The sequence below is a fragment of the Hyla sarda genome, chromosome 3 (assembly GCF_029499605.1).
Source record: "Hyla sarda isolate aHylSar1 chromosome 3, aHylSar1.hap1, whole genome shotgun sequence".
Taxonomy (NCBI): Eukaryota; Metazoa; Chordata; class Amphibia; order Anura; family Hylidae; genus Hyla; species Hyla sarda.
In genome coordinates this window covers 317788209-317802031 of record NC_079191.1, presented here as the reverse complement: position 1 = coordinate 317802031, position 13823 = coordinate 317788209, and the positions used below count along the sequence as shown (strand labels likewise).

The 13823-nt window shown below is 41.5% G+C and overlaps 1 protein-coding gene across 1 annotated transcript in view; it reads right to left on the bottom strand.

Annotated features, from left to right (window-relative positions):
- SRD5A2 (steroid 5 alpha-reductase 2) overlaps positions 1-11231 on the bottom strand; it is a 110211-nt gene extending 98980 nt beyond the window's left edge. Inside the window, exon 1 of the mRNA XM_056567161.1 lies at positions 11216-11231. The gene's annotated coding sequence lies outside the window, so the exon portion shown is untranslated. The remainder of the gene's footprint in view (positions 1-11215) is intronic.
- Between the last annotated feature and the right edge of the window lie 2592 nt (positions 11232-13823).

Below are 13823 nucleotides of genomic sequence, written 5' to 3'. Positions count from 1 at the left end.
TGTGACGTGATGTCACAGCTACAAGAAACAAATCACAGCTGATAATGGAATATCTGTGCACTATGACCAATAACATTCTATTAGTAAGTAGCTATATTATACTCTTTGTCACTATACACTGGTTGTTTCTTTTACTTGACATCCCCTGTAATATGTAAAAAAAAAAAATAGTTGTCCATCAAGGTCAGCCAAGGGTGGAGAGAAGATGGTGATGTTGAGGAGAGATATGGGGAACCTTGCTTTTCCTTAATCCAGAGTAAATTAAGAAATCCATGAGGCAAAAATCTGTCAGCTTGCCCCACGTACCCACCTCCCCCGTACCCAGCGGTACTTGCTGATAGTACGGGGGACGCTGATCAGTTTTATGTCTACTGTGCCAGGATCCGCCTGGCCAAAATCTTTTTCTGTGTATGCTAATTAGGTGCTATCTGGCACAGGCGGGGTAACTGGGACTCCGACGTCAGCGGCCGCAGCTCCGCCCAGCTCATCAATATTCCTCCCCTCCCTCCGCCTCTCCCTCTTAATTACAGAGTGAGGAGAAGAGGGAAAGGCGGAGGTAGGGGAGGAATATTGATGAGCGGGGTGGCACTGCAGCCGGCGGCTGCTGACGTCAGAGTGCCAGTTACCCCACCTGTGCCAGTTAGCACCCAATTAGCATATACGGAAAAACAAAGATCAGCCAGTACCGCTGGTAAGTGCGAGGGTAGCAAGCTGACAGTTTTCCTTTTAATTTGGTTCCTGGTTTTATTTATCTGGCCAGGTAGGTTAGTTGATAGGACCCGCACCATTTGAGAAACCTTGGCATGGTGTGCGGGCTCAAGTGTGTCCTTCATATAAGGATATACTGGCTAATGTCTCAATTTTACATCAGTTTTGAGGGTTAGCTAATGTCATTGTTTACATTAACCACAGTTGTGAAACCACATTGTGATCCATAGGTGCAGGTCATCCACGCCAACGTAGGTGCACAACTGCACTTGGAGTTGAGCACCTTGTATCACCTTAGATCACATCAATGTAAGCAGTTTTCCTTTTAAAAAGAAAAATGACCTTCCTGATAGGAAGTGACGATCAGACTGGATCAACATGAAAAAACTACAATTTTATACACTAAAATGAGCATTAATGTTATTTGGTTGTAAGAAATAGTGTAAGCCTTTTTTGAAGCCCTCAACACGGTTGTTATGATAGTCTTTTCGCCTCTAGAGATTACATTTTTCTTCTTCCAGAGGGAGTGTACCATTGTCTTGTTAAGGGGTTTAACACAATACAGCTTTTCACCATATTTTTTACAGGCCATTTATATATTTAGATGAGTCAATGATGCCCTTACTTTAGACATCTCTTCCCATAAGTAAGATCATCTATCAGTTTAGTTGCTCGACTTTGTACTTTTTCCAACTCCATCCATTATATGAACTGGTGCCAAAAAGTAAATCTAGATAACCCTGCATCAATGCTTTTTAAAAAGGAAGTTGTAAAGTTTCAAGTAATAGTGTGATTAATCATGTATGTGTTGAAAGCCAGAAGATCAGTGAAGTATACAGATGAAACTCGAAAAATTAGAATATCGTGCAAAAGTTCATTCTATTTAATTAATGCAACTTAAAAGGAAAGGAAGCATGAAGTGCTCCAAAATCTCCTGGTAGACTGATGCGTTGACCCTGGACTTAATGAAGCACAGTGGACCAACACCAGCAGATGACATGGCTCCCCAAATAATAGTCATTGGGGGGGGGGGGCTTTGGGGTTTTCATGAGCTGTAAGATGTAATCATCACAATTATGACAAATGAAGGCTAGAACTATCTTGCTTTGCATGTATTGAGTCTCTCTCATATATTAATTTCACATTTTAAGTTGCATTACTGAAATAAATGAACTTTGCATGATATTCTAATTTTTCAAGTATCACCTGTATTAAGAGTTGTCTCTGTAATGGAAGTCAGGACTCCTATTTCTCCTCCGGCTGCTATGAAAGTTGCATTATTACATTTACACATAAATAGTGTTGTGCTTGGGGTATCCTACATGAGTGCACTTGGCAAATGAGGATCAATGTGGATAAATGAAAAGTTATATCCTAGAGGGAAAAAAAATCAGGAGAGTCACTTGTAGAAAAGGATCTGGGTGTACAGTATGTATAGATCATAGACCACAAAACAGCATGTAATGTCAGTTAGGCCATCATGATATTGACAAGTATTAACAGCATTCAAGGATGTGCTTACAGTTAAGCCAAGTAGTTAACCATACAGTTTAAAGGGGCTCAAGGAGGCAGTAAAAACTGTAAAACCATCCCTTGTGTATACCCCATGTATATTTACTACCTTATGCTGTCTTCATGAGTATTTATTGTCCACTAGTTTTCCTCATTACTTTTCATGTTCTAAAGTCCAAAGTTCAATGTCTTGTATTCATATGTTATGGGAATTCAGTGCTGCTTCACAGTCCTGCATGACACTCCTGCCAGCAGCAAACTTGTTTGTAGAGTTCCCCATGCTCTTGTGAGATTTAGTATGTGATATCATAACTATTGTAGAGCGGCCAGTTGGACATACATCCACAAGCTCAGAAGTCATGGCTTCTCCAGGGAATTGCTTGACTCCCTGGATCTCACATTTATATGCTGTTAATCTTTCAGAGCACGGAATCTACTTTATTGTAAATATACACATTATTGCATTCATTTCCAAATGCAGATAAGCTTAAAGGGGTACTCCGGGGAACTAAAACTATAACCCATCCTTTCCTCTCACCAACCTATTTATTTGTCTAAATATCATTCATTAGCTATATAGAGCAGTTTCCCTCTTTCAGCTGTCACATGCATCAAGTGAGAGAAAGACATCATTATCAGATCCCCCTTGTCTTTGTGCAAAGCTCTCACTGAGACTAGCCCACACCCTCCTGGAAGACAAAACACCACGTGATTTCTGTCTTGTCTGGCTTCACAGCCTCCCCCTCCCCTCCCTGTGTGAGGATCTTGCCAGGAAAAAACAGCCCAGCATCTCCTCAGCACATAATGTGGTTCTCTGCCTGCTGTAGATCTAATCACTGACTGCTGCCATTTAAAGAATAGCATGATTTATTGCTGGGGGCAGGATAGTTTAAAAGAAAAGACTTGTACAGTGTGTGCTGCTGACTGTGTTTACAACAACGAAGCATGCATACACATAGTAAAAGCAATTGGCTGGCAGCCATTCCATAGAACCGCACTGACTGCTGGGAGTTGTAGTCTGGGCTGCAAGCAAGGAAAAAGAATATTCAGGAGATAACAGGTGCCACAGGAGCTGGCAAAATCACAATGATTAATACAGGGGACACAGAACAGGTATTGTGGTGGCTTTGGGGCATTTTTATTTTTCTTAACTTTACCGGACCACCCCTTTAAAATGTTAATATCATTAAAAAAAACTTTTTATATTTCATACAGACATGTCAAAAGTTTTGATCAGTTAAGGTCTGGATGTATAGACTCCAACCAATTGCTAAAACAAGCCGGAAGAAGCACTAGGCTGCTCTCTCTGAATCTCTGCCAGAACCAGTCTCCTGCAATGAGACAGAGAGATAACAAGCTGAGGGGACATTGTGAGGTCTTAAGGATAGGTTTCCACACAGGTTTTTGTCTGGCTTTTTTTGCTAAACTTGAGCCACAGTTAGAAGTGTATTCAAAAGGAATGGGGAATATAAAGCAAGGACTTCTACTTCTCTTTCCTTTATGAATCTACTTCTGACATTGGCTCAAAAACTGCAGTGACAAATTTCCCAAAAAATTCCAGAAAACAAACATGTGGAAACGTTACCGAAAACCCACACTTTGGCCAAACAAAACGTTTGACATGTCTGCATCAGTGGCGTAGCTATAGAGGTCGCAAGGGTCGCAATCGCAACCGGGCCCCTTAGCCCTCCCCCAGCTTACGAGCAGTGCGCGGCCGTACAGATACGGTGGGTGTGTAATGACGTTTCCAAAATCACAGTAAGGGTGCGTCACTATGCTCTACGTCATTACGCGGCCGCCGTTTCTGTATGGCCACGCACAGCTCGTCATCTGGGGGAGGAACTTCTGCCCAGCTTCCAAGGTATCTCATCTCCAATGCGAATGGACCGGGGACCGGAGTATTGAATGAAAGCCAGAAGCGGTACAACTTTAGCTTTTGCCTCCGACTCCTACAGCAGCAGCAGCAGCTGCATCGTCCTCTATGAAAAGTGGTGCACTGCTGGATGCAGCTACATGGTAAGTGAAGGGGACTGTCTACTGGGGGGGGGTCTAATCTGAGGGGGGGGTGATATGAGATTGGGGGTCTAATCTGAGGGGAGGGGGGAATGATATGAGATTTGGGGTCCAGAGGAGGGGGGGGGGGGGAATTATATGAGATTTGGGGTCCAGAGGAGGGGGGGATGATATGAGATTTGGGATCCAGAGGAGGAGGGGGGATGATATGAGATTTGGGGTCCAGAGGAGGAGGGGGGATGATATGAGATTTGGGGTCCAGAGGAGGAGGGGGGGATGATATGAGATTTGGGGTCCAGAGGAGGAGGGGGGGATGATATGAGATTTGGGGTCCAGAGGAGGGGGGGATGATATGAGATTTGGGGTCCAGAGGAGGGGGAGGGGGGGAGATATGAGATTTGGGGTCCAGAGGAGGGGGGGGATGATATGAAATTTGGGGTCCAGAGGAGGGGGTGGGGGGGAGGGATGATATGAGATTTGGGGTCCAGAGGGGGCGGGGGATTTGGGGTCTGGAGGCAGCGGGTGTATGAGTGATGTGTGTGTGTGTATGTATATGTATGAATGATAAATATTGTGTAATCAAGATGTATATATGATGTGTGGATATGTATGATATGAGTTTATGTATGTGTATGTATGAGGTGTATGTATTATGCATGTGTGGGGGGTCCAGAGGCGGTGTTTGTATGAATGATGTATGTGTACTGTATGTATATGTGTGTATAAATGATAGATATGTGTAAGCAAGATGTATATGTATGATGTGTGGAGATGTGTGTAAGCTAGAAGGATGTATGTATGATGTGTGGAGATGAATAATGCAGAGGGATCTGGAGGCGGCGGGTGTATGTATGATGTGTGTGTGTATATATTATGCATGTGTTGGGGGGGGGGGGGGTCCGGAGATGGCGTGTGTGTATGAATGATGCGTGTTTGAATGATGTGTGTGTATGAATGATAGATGTGTGTAAGCAAGATATATGTATGTATATTTATGTATGTATGATGTGTGGGAGGGTACAGCATATAGCATGGTTATTTTTGAGAGTTTATATTCAGGGGCACAGTGTGTGGCAGAATTATATTCAGGGAGAACAGTAGGTGGCAGTATTATATTCATGGGCACAGTGTGTGGCAGAGTTATATTTAGGGTGAACAGTAGGTGGCAGTATTATATTCAGGGGGAACAGTAGGTGGCAGTATTATATTCGGGGGGTACAGTAAGTGGCATTATTATATTCAGGGGGTGCAGTGGGTGGCAGTATTATTTTCAAGGGGTACAGTGGATGGTTATTTTATATTCAGGGGATACAGTGTGTCGCAGTATTATATTCAGGGGGGACAGTAGGTGGCAATATTATATTCAGGGGGTACAGAAGGAGGCAGTATTATATTCAGGGGGTACAGAAGGAGGCAGTATTATATTTAGGGGGAACAGAAGGAGGCAGTATTATATTCAGGGGGAACAGAAGGAGGCAGTTTTATATTCAGGGGGTACAGAAGGAGGCAGTATTATATTCAAGGGGTACAGTGGATGGTAATTTTATATTCAGGGGATAAAGTGGGTGGCAGTATTATATTCGGGGGGTACAGTATTTAGCAGCATAATAATGATTATTGTCTTCATACAGAGGATGAGGATCTACTGACAAAGTGAGAACCTATGGTGTCTGGATGTCAGACTCTGCAGTGAAGATGGAGCGGGAAGACGTCCTGACATCTGGACCAGATGAAGAAGGAAACAAAAGATAACAGAGAAGACGTCACTCAGGTCACAGATATCATTGTGTATTCTCCTGACTGTCCCATCAGCTGGAGTCACTTGTAAGTTCCGCAGTGATGATGGGTGACGATGTACCCTAATCTATGGCTCTCCATCTGTTGAAAAACTACAACTCCTATAATGCCTGAGGCTCTCCAGACATGATGGGAGTTATAGCTTTATAACTGGTGATTGGTGGGGGTCCCAGCAGTTGGATCCCCATCAGAAAAATGGGCTTCTTATTCTTAAATGCCTGTTTTGTCTGTCTGGCCCTGCCTGTTAGTCACTTCTATAGTTGTGTATTCTCCTGACTGTGTCCCATGCAGTATCTTTGTGCAGCCGAGTAAGGGGTCGTCTGGGATTGGGGAAGAGGGTCGTCAGGTGGTAGGGGGGCACATGGCAATTTTTCGCACCGGGGCCCCATGGTTTCTAGCTATGCCCCTGGTCTGCATCAAATGTCAAAAGCTTTGTTCAAATGGTTGTAATGCTTTAATATACACAACTTTATTCATACCATTTGATTACAGAATAAAAAACATTAAAATATCTTCCTTTTGTCAGATCCATCATAAAATGATAAATATACGATAAAAAAGGCAGATACCTAAGGAAAAACTAAATTGCCTATATAAAGCATAATAAAAATATTACTCACATTGGTGTTCTAATATAAGGCAACCAGAGTCATTTACAACCACCTGGGTGCCTACTGATAAAAAATGGAACTGTTCAATTTTATTGTTCTATCCATTCAGAATGAGTCTATCTATGCTATAAATATCTATTTACTTTCTGCTTTGGGCATTTTTTACTATAGATCCCTGTCCTTCATTCTACGTGCATTTTATCTATGGCAAAAAATATTCCTGTCAGGGAAAATGTTCCTACCAGGGTACCTAAATGTACTTCTGCAACGGTCTCCAAAATAAGTGCCCTAAGTACCTCCTTATAACATTTCCCATTTGGCAAGTGAATGCACTGTTCTACAAGCTTGGTGTCATTTGGAAAAAAAATACTGAGAAAAAAAAACTGCTGTTAATCCCATTCCCTATATCCTTAATGAAAATTTTAATTAGGTGGACCCAATACTGAAACGTAGGGATTCAAGTAGAACCATCCCATTTAGAAGTATTTTGTTCAGCACAGCAAAACCCCTTCCAGTCAAGTGAACATTGTGGCCCAGTGCTTTACGAACTAAAACCCTTCTCCTTTTACACCAAGACACACAGATATATGTATATATTTTTAAAGGGGTACACCGCTGGAAAACATTTTCTTTTAAATCAACTGGTGCCAGAAAGTTAAACAGATTTGTTAATTACTTCAATTTAAAAATCTTAATTCTTCAAGTATTTATAAGTTGCTGAATACTACAGAGGAAGCTATTTTCTTTTTCAATTTCTTTTCTGTCTGACCACAGTGCTCTCTGCTGACCCCTCTGTCCATGTCACAAACTGTCCAGAGCAGGATAGGTTTGCTATTTGATTTTGCTCCTACTTTGGACAGAGGTGTCAGCAGAGAGCACTGTGGTCCGACAGAAAAGAAATTCAAAAAGAAAAGAACTTCCTGTGGATCATACAGCAGCTGATAAGTACTGGAAGGATTAAGATATTTAAATACAAGTAATTTACAAATCTGTGAATTCGGGTAGAAAACAGACATGGTGCACATCTACAATCTTGTATAATGATCTGATTGTTTCTCAGCATAATATCAAAAACTAACAGGTTGTAAGTATACATTATTTGATCAAAAAGTACAAGCCCACTCGCCACGTCAAGGCCACCTATTTAGAGTGGATCCCTAAAGTCCCTAGCATAAAATGGCGTAGCACTGGGCGGCGACCACCACCGCCGCGACACCAGTGCCCACGGGGGGGAACGACCCACTGGCAGAGCGGCCCCAATGCCACTCGAACCAGTCAATGGGCCACCCAGCCCCCCCCGCGCAGACACGGCGCCACGGCAGCTGCTAGGAAAGAAATGGCCCTTGTGTAGCTAACTACTACTTATATAGGGGTGGGGAAGAGTGCAGACACATGTTCAAAAAAAAAAAAAGGAGGGGACAGAAAACACAGTGTGAATTCGGGTAGAAAACAGACATGGTGCATACAATCTTGTATAATGATCTGATTGCTTCTCAGCATCATATCAAAAACTAACAGGTTGTTAGTATACATATTTGATCAAAAAGTACAAGCCCACTCACCACGTCGAGGCCACCTATTTAGAGTGGGTCCTTTAATTTACAAATCTGTTTAACTTTCTGGCACCAGTTGATTAAAAAAAACTTGTTTTCCACCAGAGAACCCCTTTAAAGGGGTATTCCATGATTTTTTTTTTTATTTGGCTACAGGGGCTGTAAAGTTAGTGTAGTTCATAGTATAGTGTCTGTATCTGTGTATGACAGTTTTCTCACAATTCTTCAGTGATTTTCACCCCAATATTTATTTTAAACAGCATACAAAATGACTGTTGTCTCAGTTTTTTCCCAGATTGCAATGCGGCCGAGACCTGACTTACTAGTCAGCTGATGATAGTGAGCCTGTCTGCTTCAATGGGTGGAGCAATCGCTTGGTGGGAGAGAGATCAATGTGCAACTAATGCAACAGCTGTAGGCACCCTGATTGAAAACCACAGGTCTTTTGAATGGATGCAGCAAATGTATGTTTCAATAGGTGGGGTGGCTGATGTGTGGGAGGGAGGAAAATGGAAGTATGGGATTTGTAGTCAAAAAAAGAAAACTGAAACTGTAAATACCAGTTCACAAAAAGCTAGCCACAGTGATATGGTAATCTCACAACATAGCCATTTAGCCCCAAGACAAGCACAGATCCTTCCTAAGCATGTCCATTACTGTCTGCCAGGTACATACTAAAATCACCTTATGTGGATAACCCCTTTAAGTACTACATTTTTAGATTGAAATATCTGATCTTTACATGCTTAGGAGTACAGTGGGTGATCCTAACGACACTATTGCTGAACTCCTAAGAATAGAAAGAACAGAGATTAAAATCAATTAAGTTATAAGTAATAAAACATTTTTTTTTTTCCTATATATCAATCTGCTCAATTCTGCCAATAGAATAGATAGCATTTTCTTGGTGACAGGTTCTCTTTATGGATTCTCCACCCACAATGTATTCTGATATTGGTTCCATAATGACGACAACAGTTAGGTCATTACTAGTGCCACCCAGTAATTTATTAACCCATTCCACCACAGGCTGAATTCTGGCACCAGTAAGACCGCATGCCATTTGGTTGTGGCTTGGTTACATATTATTCTATCTGTCTGCCTAGTTATAGCATCCCCTTGTCAGGAACTTATCCTTCCTGGATCACTGGGGCAATTTGTTGCTGAATTTTCTTCATTACCCATTGTGTTTTCTGACTCTTTCCTTGACATATCTGTGTGGTATTGACCTGGCTTGTCTGACCCTCACCGTAAGCGCTTGGTGGAGAAGTAGGTAGGAACCGTGGTTGGGGTGAGTTAAGGGCTGCACTGTTACCTACCTATTGTGACAATCATACACTTTTTCCGGTCTTATCACTAATGTGCACTTACAGATGGGCAAGATGCTTGTGTCTGCCATAGTGGTATTCACTATATAGAGCCGGTTGTTTATACACTGAAGAGAACCTCTAATATTGCATTATTTCAGTAACAAAGAAAGTAAAGAAATAAAGAAAAGTACTTATACAAATGTTACTCCTAGTTTTAACTCTTGTTAATACCACTCCTTCACAAGACTGAATACAAGCACCAACTGCATAACTGCTTAAAGGGAACCAATCATCAGATTTTACCCTATATAATGCTTGGCAAAGCGTTATATAGGGTAAAATCTTTTTCATCACCATCCCTGGGGGACATTACTGCCTGCGGGGATGGTAAGGATATGAACTTATAAACTGCTGCAGCCATAAGTAGTCCCCTGGGCGGGGAGCTCCTCTCACCTAGTCCAGTGTCTTCAGCCAGCAGCAACGCGCCCTCTGCTTGATTGATGGGGCACCCGTTTAGTGAGCAGAGCGATGAAGCGGCCTGTCAATCAAGCAGAGGAGCCAAAGACACAGGACTAGGTGAGAGGAGCTCCCTGCCCAGGGGACTATTTACGGGGCTGGCAGGGAGCATCTTATAAGTTCATATCCTCACCATCCCCGCAGGCAGGAATGGCCCCTGGGGATGGTGAGGATAAAGATTTTACCCTATTTGCCAAGCATTATATAGGGTAAAATCTGATGATTGGTTCCCTTTAAGGAGCTAAAACTCTGGGCCCAATGATGCTCGGCTCCGGCTACCCATGCTCCCTGAAGCATAATGTATAATCAAAGTAATTAAGAAAAAAATACTATGGTGCACACTATCATGTACTACTAAAGCACACCTTAAAGGAGTAGTCCAGTCCTAAGGATAGGGGATAAGTTACGATCTCCTGTACGGGGCCCCGGCTCGTCAGCCAGAGCGCGCGTGCCAACATTCCCCCTGACTACAGTGCCATAGCAGAGCCAGAGATTGCTGAAGGCAGCGCTCCAGCTCTGCCATAGAGTTGTATTGAGGGGGCATGTCAGCCGCTGCTTCATGCGGTGGTAGACTTGCCCCGTTTCCGTAGGCTGCCGGGGCCCCGTACGGGAGATCGCGGGGGGTCCCAGCGGTCAGCCCCCCCTGGGATCTGAAACTTATGTCCTATCCTTAGGATAGGGGATAACTTTTTCAAGACTGGAGATCTCCTTCAAGTTTGTATGGATTTACTCTAGATAGAACTTAGGAGTTTGCCTTTTTTTCTGAAAATTTTATTTTTCAATAGCTCTACCAGAAAACTCATCTTATTCATCATTTTTTCATTTTGTTAGCAAATATTTATTCAGAGAACATAAAAATATTTTGGATATTTTCCATTCTAACTTCTTGTCGCCTCAGTGGAAATTTAAACTGTAACTGCCTTCATTTAGGAAAAATGCAAGGTCTATGGAGAAAAACTGTGAAGATGACAGTATTGTATGGGTTCTTGGAAATGAAACAAACTATTTGGAATGTTATTGGCTCAAACTAGAAATAAAAGAATGCTCAAACTATTTTTGGTTACACAAATGAAAAACTGAGCACATTTACGAATATTAGATAGAATACTAGTATTGCACAGAACACTTATGGTGAAATATGGTGTATACTAGCAAACCTGACATTATTTACTTTTCTGAATATAAAAGATATTACCTCCTCTGTTTTCCAATGACCCTCTTCTGCCCTGCACGCGTCTCGGAAGACAGAATACACATATATTCCCCACAAAAACAGAGAAATGCACAGAGCATTTAATTGTGTGTATTATCCCTTTACTGTGATGTCATTGTGTGTAGTATGCCTGTACTGTGACAACACTGCACGCATCCCCCCCCTACTATACTTTCCCTATGACCTCCTCCTCTGTGCACTTATGCAGGACTTTTCAGGACATGATAATGTCATCGCAGGTCCTTGTGCTGTTCTATGGGCTCTTCTATGGGCTCTGTGCAACCCAAACAGCTATAGGACAACACCTACGTTATTGCAATCCGTAGGATTTGCAGAAAATCACAGCATTTTTACTCAATTTTACACAAATGCGGCAAAATGCCGTAAGGCATCAAAAGCAGGTGCTTTTGGTTACATAATACAGTTTGAAAAAGAGACATGTCCATCAAGTTCAACCAAGGGAGGGGAGGGGAGGGGTAAGTGTAACATTAGACATCATATTTTTTCACCTGGATTATTAATTTCTTAGGAAAAATGTGGTGCACCCATATAAAGTTGCACAGTTGTGCTCTAATTGGGTTTATCCCCTAGAGGACGTAGGGTGTACAGTTACACCCTGGCCGCCAGGGACTTTAAACGTACATGTACAACCTGCATCCCGCCAGGGGTATGAAGCGAGTGCAGAAGCTGTGCTCGCATCATAGACCTTGGGTATCAGCAGCCAGGGACCTGCCGGTATTGATGTCCACCATTGTCCCCTGTGGGGACAAAAGGAGTGTATTAAAAAAAAAAAGGAAAATAAGAAGTTGTAATAAAAGCGAATAAGCCCCTCTTCCAATAAAAAGTAAAATTCCCCTTGTTTCACATAAAAAAAAAAAGAAAAAAGAAAAAATTTAATAAATCAACATACTTAGTATTGCTGCATGCGGAATTCTCCGATCTATTATAATATGATGTAAATGATCCCGTACGGTGAACGTTGTAAATGTACAAAAATACCAAAATATAGATGTGAATCAATATTGAGACAAGAATGGTACCGATAAAAACTACAGATCATGGTAGAAAATTAAAAAGTTATAGGGGTCAGAGGAGCACATTTTAAATATACTGATTTTGTTCAATAAAGTTTGACTTCTTATTAAGGTAGTGCAACATTCTTTATATATATATATATATATATATATATATATATATATATATATATAATATAAATATATATATATATATATATATATATATATAAATAGGGTATTTTTTTATTTGCATTGAACTACGGAATAAAGAGTAAATATAATTTTTACCATTTAAGTGCACTGCGTGGAAACAAAACTCCCCTAAAGATGCAAAATTGTAGTTTTCTCTTCAATTTCCCCCCAAATAATACTTATTTTTAGTTTTGCTGTAGATTTTATGGTAAAATGAAAGGTGAGGGGTTGTGCAGAGTTCTTTCACAGTGTTTGTTTTTCAATTGGCTGAAAATTTGGTGCAAAGAAATGTGCTCCACAGCTGAGTCACAAAAGCTTACCCTAAACTGTTTGGATTTAAATAGTAAATCTGGGATACTAACATTATTTTCTAATCTATGTGTTTTTGAAACCCCTTTTAGCTGTAGTCTTCTAGTAATCTTTTCCCTAAACACAGCTGCACACTCCTCATTTAGGTGTAGCCCATTTCTACTAAAGTGCCTATAGGCTCAAATACTGTAAGTTATCCCAGTTTTCCAAGAATCCAAACCCTCCCTTCCAGCACCTGTCCTTTGTACCACTTGTTTACCTCCTAATATCCCACTGTCTCTCTGGTGTGGCATGTGGTAAAGGTAGTGTTTAGGAAAATACTACATTTGAGGTCCTTGTTGTAAGCTTATTGTAAAAGTCCCTGAAATATTTTTGAGTATTCTCCACATACCTGCCAATGTGCACCATGACTGCTGAGTTTTCACCAGAACCCCCCCCCCCCCCCCCCCGTAATCTGTGAACCTAATCTGTAATATGTGGTTCTTCTGGACTGAACTTGCAGGATTTTACTGTGATCTAAGTTTAGTTTACTCTTGTGGCTTATATCTTACACAACTTGTGACAAAATAATTGCATGGATACCATTTTTCTTTTTCAGCATAAGATAGGTAAGTCCCTGTTGTTCACAGGAGGTCCCCAATTTTTGGGTTTTGTTTTTAGGACATTCTCTTTGTGATATAAGTGACACAATCGCTTCATTCTAAAGGTCAATACAATTACAGAAACACCAAATGTATATAGTTTAAAAAAAAAAAATACTTTTGCAAGACTCAAAACACTTTAAGGGGTTATCCCAAGATTAACACTCATCAACCATCCAGAGGATAGGTGTTAAAGGAGATATCCAATAGTGAAAAATCTGAAAATAAGTACCTTGACTCCATGATGCCACCACACTTTTCATTATATGAAAACGTCCACAGCTCTTCACCTCCATAATGTTTTCAATGTGTGAGGAGACATACTGCACTGCAGGGGCTGGAGATGATTTCTATATGTGAGGAGACATATTACACTGCAGGGGCTGGGGATGATTTCTATATGTGAGGAGACATACTGCACTGCAGGGGCTG